Raw genomic sequence first — 7,464 nt, forward strand, 5'->3', positions numbered from 1 at the left:
CTTATTTCTGTTCAACTAAAACTTAGCAATGTTTTATCTTTCTACTTTTATAATATATAAAACACTAGAGTTAAATTTTAAAACGTATTACTAAAATTGTAATAAATTTGTGAAAATTAAATCTTTTTCAAAAACGGTCGCCGGCTTTATTGCATAAATTCTTTTTAATTTCACGCACTCTAATTTACTGTAATTTTTAATTGCATTTATTGCACTATGTTTTAACTGCACTTTGTGTTGCTTAATCTGAAAATATTCTATGCTATGGCGAAATTTGCTTAATCTGAAAATATTCTATGCTATGGCGAAATTTGCTTGATCTGAAAATATTCTATGCTATGGCAAAATATGAATTAGATACTATTTTAAAATTCGGTTCACTTTTATATCAATTACTTCCCTGAAATAAAGCAAATTATAATTTTTATAGAAATAACATATGACTTCAAAAATGATGAAATGTAAAAGAGAAATTTGACTCCCTTATTACTTAGCTATGAAAATCATAACTTTACGCGTATTATTTCAAAAATTCAATTTCAGTTCACATTTCTTAAAGAATCTATAGACAAAATTCATGAACAATCATAAGAAATTTCTTAGCCATGAATTCCGTTTGTTCTTTAAACTATTGTAACAAGTAGCCAAACTGACATTTATTTTAATATAAATTTTAAGGAAAAAAGTACTCTGATTTTGATATATATCATTTATGTAACATTTGAATGAATTCTCAAAAAAAAGAGAAGATAAATTTATTGATCGTTTGCACTATTGTGGATTTACAACAGCTCGAAAAGTTTTCACATATGCTACTTTGTACTATAATAGTACAATTATTTTCATGGCGTTTTAACATTTTCGAAAGTACACGTTCAAAATTATGATAAATTTCATTCTAAACCCTAACTTTTTTGAATTTAAAAGCTATTTTTTCGTCTGCTTGGAAACACTAATCTCGAGGTTATCTAGAATTACATTAAATTGCTACTTCTTAATAAATAATACAAACTGCGTTGAAATCTTATGAAACAGGAGAACTACAAACATTCTTATCTGTAGAAGACTAAGTAAATACAGTGGTTAACAAATTTGATTTTCACTGTTTCTAAATTTAGTTTGGATGCTATTTAAAGCTTTACAATCATGATTCGTAAAAATATTTTGTAACCTTCTTAAAATGTTTCTTAGAAATTCAAGCTTCTTTTCAATGTTATTCAATTTACTTTCGAAAGACTAACTTTTATAGTTTCATTGAAAAGGCTTACTTTGAAAGAAGGAAATAAAAAGAAATATACTATATACGTTTTATTTTTAGACTAGGCTTTTGAAGAAAAAAGGCGTGCTTGGAGAAAAGCTTTACTCTGTTCGAATTTTAAAGTACCTTTCTATTTCTACAGTTCCATATTCTGAGGTTTGTATTTGGCTGAGTATGAAAGAGCTATAAATCTCTGCTTGTAAATGTAAAAGCATAAAACATAATACAGTAACATATCAATAAATGCACGCATAATATCATTTCTCAAAAGATTTTTGTTCCATAGAATCATTACACGATATGTAAGATAGTATGTCGTTACGATATGCCGTTACACAATCTTTCAAGTTTAATCTGCCTGTTATTAACTAACAAACTAAGTTATTTAAACGCAATAGATGCCATTCTTAAGAATAATATTTTTTACTTTCTAATCTGCTTGATTTAAATAAAAACACGTTTAATTCATAATATATCTTATTAGAAACATTAAATATTTTTATAGAGATATATTATAAATATTTTCTCTTTCCAAATGTAGAGAAGCTATATAACGTTCCCACACTAGTCTAAATGCATATTCATCTAATGTTCTATAAAATGTTTCACTATTCGCATGGCCATCTCTATTGATAATGTCTACTTGTAAACCATATTAAACTTTTCAAAAAATTTGAAAGTTTTCAGATTTCATATTACGCCAAAACGAGCATTTTGTTTTCATTTACAGACACATACACGTTTCAAGAGCACTTGAGCTAAGGCCACTTTGGGTTAAAAATATTTAAAAGCAGTATATCTTTAGAATTTCCGATAGACAGTCTCGTGCGCTGAAAATAAAAATGTTTTATTCCCTATAGTGTTGCCACTCCTCACTTTGAAAGTGGTGAGTTTTTTAATCAAAAATTTGTTAACTTTTACAAAATATGAAACAGATAATAAAACAAATTCCAAATGCGGGCTTCCAGGTGCTCATGTTCAGGTAGAGGACTACGTTATTCAAATTTTCATGACTCCAGGTACCCTTTTTTTTCACATTGCGAGAAAAATAGATAGATTCATGCAAATTCTTCATTACTTAATTTCTTTAAATATATTATAGAGCGATATTTGGTGGCAACAGTCTGAAAAGTGATACATTGCATTTAAGTGATTCAACGCAAAATGTCCTTTTGAGACTAAAAATTAGAGCTGAAAAGTATCTTTTCGGCGATCGTTAAAATCTGAATAGATTCAATTTATTTTTTGGCTTCAATTGTCGTTATAGTGTTTCAGAGTTTAGTTGGTTACTTAATTACACTATTTAGTAAGGTATTTTCCCTCATAAATTAAACGAAGATTAATACATTTTATTTGTTGTCAGATTAGTTTATGAGGTTAAAATAGTTGAATATCCGCAGATTCAGAAATATAAAATTTATTTTCAAAAGTATCAGTTTTTGAGGATTTTACAACTGACTGTGCGAATTACATTATTTCAGTTTTTCTTGAAGTAAATGATTTAACTTCAGATTTTCTGTTAGGTAATAGTACTTTTAACCTCTTTCGTTAGTGTCTATCAGTAATTTGTGAAAATACTCAAAGAATATCAAAACATGCATAAACAATCATAAGAAACATAAATATCAAACATCATCAAGTATTCAATACATACCAACGCCTTGAGAATAGGTTTCCCACAGTTTGAGCGAAGTCTTTCTTGGGAGTTCGTACCATATTTTCAACATTTATGTTATTCTTAACTTTCCTTTAAGAAATCTGAATAAGGCGTCAGAAATATCCTTAATTTATATAGCTCTTTTCAATTCACGAATAGTATCAGATGATTTCCCCCAAAGTTTCGGACTGTTCTTCTTCGAGATTCGGAATACTTCAAATCCTATTAAGTAGGAGTTGTAAAATTCATAGTCTTGTGTTAGTTGTAATACTTACAATCCTGTTAAAACACATTCTTTCATTTTAGCTTCAATAACAGAGAGAAACTTTGAGTTAAGGCAATAAAAGTTCATCCAAGTTTATCCATAGAATTAAACAGAAGATTTTGCTAAGAATTCTTTTCACGTGCAGTGAAAGCTTAGGATTGAAGCCACATATATTTTAGAAAGTATTCATACTGCATTGTGTTGTTCCATTCGCAGGAAGAAAGTGATTTTATTTTCAAACTGCATTTCTATCTTAAGCATTTTTCGGGAATGGAAGGCCATTTAGTAGTCTGTCTGTCATTTAAGTGTCAACATCGACAGCATTGCTCTGATACACCACGAGGGGCAGCCAAGCTTTTCCTGAAAGTCTTCTCAAACTTGATTTTCTAGCAGTTAACTAGCAGTTAACATTTGCTAACTGTTGGGTCTTTAAATAATGACGTAAGCTAAGATCACTAAAAGAGAGAACATACATAATTTGCGGAATATATGCATGAATATTACAGGTAATTCTCAACCAAATGGATGCAACGTTCCCACTTCCTAGAAAAGTTCCGAATAACTGCAGTAAACCATTCTAAAGGACTGAATATTCAACATGTGATTCTTTAGCAGCACTGTACGCATGGGCATCCTCTTAGCAGTTCCTCGTTGCTGCTTAATTTATAAAAAAAATCTGATGTGTACAGCACATGACTTCCTTGTACGGAATATTAAATTATACGCACTTTTTCTTGAATTTCATTTAAATTGATTGGATTGAATTAAATCTACTACTACAGCGCATAAACCACAATAGAATAAATGCACTCTTTAAAATTAACTATATTTGTTTATTATAACGACACTCTGAATACACAAAATTTATATCATTTGAAGAATTATCGTTGCCACATGTTCTATTCAAATACTATAATAAAGCTAAAACGATGTATGAAAGGAATTAAGCAAACAAAACAGAAAAGAAACAGTGTTTCACAGACGATTTAGTATTTCTCATTCAATGAATTCAGTTCTCACTTCGCGACAAGGCAAAAATACATAAAAACTCAAAATATCTGTATTAAAAATTACGAAGTAAATCTTAAACACTTATTTCCTCGAAAAAATTCCAGAAAGGATTAAGCATGATTTAATTCGCAATAATAAATGAAGGCGTTATTTTTGTGTTGCGAAGCTTAGTCTCTCTAGATTGGCAACAAATCTACAATTCTGCTGTTTCAAATGTAAACAAATATGTCTGCCATGTTATTTAAAACTTAACCACACTTGAATAGCTTTTAAATTGTTGATAATTGTACAAATATTGCTCCTAGAATTACGAAAGGTATAAAAACCTTAATCGGAAGATAAAAACAACATAATTCAATCATTTTTAAAGCAAAAAATGTACAATTTACAAACATATAAGAGTAAAGAAACTGAGATCACTGAGCCGGGTAACAGAGTGGATACATATATAAATATATTTATATACGTTTGGTGCGGCCGATTGCAACCACAATACGAGGTGCACATCTACATGTTATAGCAGTCCTATATACAAAATTTCAACGTTCTGAGGCTATTCGTTTTTGAGTTATGCGAGATACGTACGTAACGTACGTGCCTACGTTCGTACAGACGCCACGAAAAATTCTCTTCATAATTAATTTTAAAGCAGTTTTATAATTTTTTTGGAGGAAAAGAGTCTTATTCTGTCCTTACGTACAGATATCACGCAAAAACATCGTTAAACTGCATTCGATAGCGGTCAAAATGGATATTTTGTTGAAATATGTTGCCTGAAACTTTTTGCGATTACAGTACTTCCTTTTTACTTCGTACAAGGAAGTAAAAAGCAACATAATTCTTTGTTCTAGGTTTAAGCTTTGTTACGCACAACAGCTTCCGATTCAACAGTTTGTGTCAGTTCGACGAAAAGGAGCAAAATTAAACTTTTTATCAAATTCCGCTACATACTTGTATTTATCATTTTAAAATGAAAATTAGTTAATCAAGATACATTTAGCTTTGCTTTGTGATACCGTGCCATGACGTTACTGAACGCACAAAATTTAAATTTACTTGAATAAAATATTTTATTCAGTCAAGAAATTATTACAATAATTTCTTGACTGATCTAGATCACATAAACATATAATGCAATATATCTAAAAAGGAAATATCAGTACCCAAAAAGGTCCTTTTCGTCAAAAAAGGGAAAGAAAGGAGGGAAAGGTCTGGAAATTTTACAGTTAACAGTTTAACGCCACAAAATAGAGAAATTCATCCTTAAAAGTTTCAAAAATTAAAATTGTGCTGTATTGTAGAGATATTAGGTATTTTTTGAAAGCTGGAAAGATGAAAAATTAGCAACCGCCTTCGCCGGGAATCGAACCACGGACCTCTGGAATATCGGCCCAGCATGCAGAACCACTACACCACGAAGGCACTCTAGGAAGGAGGGAGAAATACCTTATATACTTCCCCTTTTAGAGGATGACTTGGGTTTTTAGGGGACCCAATCGCCAAATCCTGGGTGGGGAGAAATCATCATCCACCACATTTTTAGCTCAGACGTTCCTCTACTGAGACATTAGGCATTTTTGGAAGCAGACAAGATGAAAAATGAAGCAAACGCCTTCGCCGGGAATCAAACCACGGAACGCTGGAATACTGTCCCAGCGTGCAGGACCACTACACCACGAAGGCACACTAGGAAGGAGGGAGAAATACCTTATAGTATTACAAAAAAAAAAAAAAAAAAAAAAAAAAGCACATTTTGCTGTACTCTTTATGTAACATACGGCATTCTGAAGTATTTCTATTAATTATACTGGAATTGCAAATGCCTTTAAAAATGTGAGTTACGTATATTATGAAGTAAATACTTTTAATTTATATCAGTTTGATACATTATTAGAAAAGAAAATGAGAACTTCGATTGCGGAAATATCTTATATTGCTTATAGCTTTAAAATCAGCACGTTTGTTGATCAAAATCTGCTACAATAAATTTGAAAGTAATCTCAGGCTTTGCTGAATGGAAACCTCTAACTAGTGGTCGAGCTAGTTGAGCACTGGTAATTCGCCTTGGTTTCATATCTAGCGAATGGCCTCTAGGATTGGCATTGCCATTGACTTTTGTAGCATGTGTAACGTGAATAAAAATGAGTTTTACTTCATAACAAAGGCAACCCTCCTTTTGACAGATTACTTTCATGTGTTTTTTAATGGGTGGTTAAACAAACAAGCGAACACTGATTAATGGTGACACCTTGATAATCAACTAGCGCGAGAGCGCGTAGAATTTAAATTAGCAGCCTTATGTTCTAAACAGTGATAATACTCCCCAATGCATGTGGATGATATGTGGTTCTTCTAAATTCTTCTGTTTCTTCGCTCTCGAAATTATAAGGGGTTATCATATCTATCATTGTCAGCTACGCCTACTGTGGACCCGGAAACATTGAGACTAGACCATGGATAAGTGGAAGACATTTGCCTGGTCAAAATGAATCACGATTTCTCTTTTATCGCGTCGATGGTCGTGTCAGAGTAAACCGTCTTTCAGGCGAATAATTGCTTCCCTTTGTACAGCAGGAAATACACAGGCTGGTGGGGGCGGTATGATGCTTTTGGGGACGTTCTCATAGCGACTGTGGGTCTCTTAGTTGTGGTATAGCAGACCATGAAAGCTGCAGACTATCTGAACGTAACTGCGAATCAGTTGCATCTGTAAATAGCGTTGGTTTTCCCAAGTGGAAATGGAATCTTCCAACAAGACAACACCCCGGAAATACTACCAAAATGACCATCGACCCTAGGACTTAACGAGTCTCTTCGTGTAATTATCATGTTGGCAGATGGCATTTAATATCTGTTATCGGCGGTTACAGTTAGCAGAGAGGATGACATTTTTGACAATTCTCCAAAAGGACATTTTTACATATGATACTATACAGTTCTGCCCCAGTTTGTGATGGAAAGCACCCTTGGGGGACAGGAGACGGGTCCGGGAGTCTCCCACTCCTGTTCCCCTACCACAAAACTCTCGAGAGAATTTTCGTCTCACCGCATGTTTAGAGTGCTCCCATGCCGCATGGACACTATATATTTACAAACATCCATGCACGCTCCGGGATTCGAACCCAAGCCCTTCGGTACCGCAGTATGCTACCCTAAACACTATACCGTCTGGACGTCCCATTCACATATTGTATGAACAAACCTGAAGCTACTAACTGTCTTTTGGAGAAAAATCGACTGCTTTCATTGAGTGCCCGTGCATCAAAAGGCATT

General features: G+C 32.8%; 1 non-coding gene across 1 annotated transcript; it reads right to left on the bottom strand.

The window, feature by feature from the left end:
- Positions 1-5,539: 5,539 nt before the first annotated feature.
- On the bottom strand, positions 5,540-5,613 carry TRNAI-GAU (transfer RNA isoleucine (anticodon GAU)). The gene has a single exon. It is a non-coding gene; the product is annotated as a tRNA-Ile (tRNA).
- Between the last annotated feature and the right edge of the window lie 1,851 nt (positions 5,614-7,464).

Source organism: Stegodyphus dumicola, chromosome 10 (assembly GCF_044657685.1).
Source record: "Stegodyphus dumicola isolate Sdum_Otavi_A_Nest chromosome 10, ASM4465768v1".
In the NCBI taxonomy this organism is placed as follows: domain Eukaryota; kingdom Metazoa; phylum Arthropoda; class Arachnida; order Araneae; family Eresidae; genus Stegodyphus; species Stegodyphus dumicola.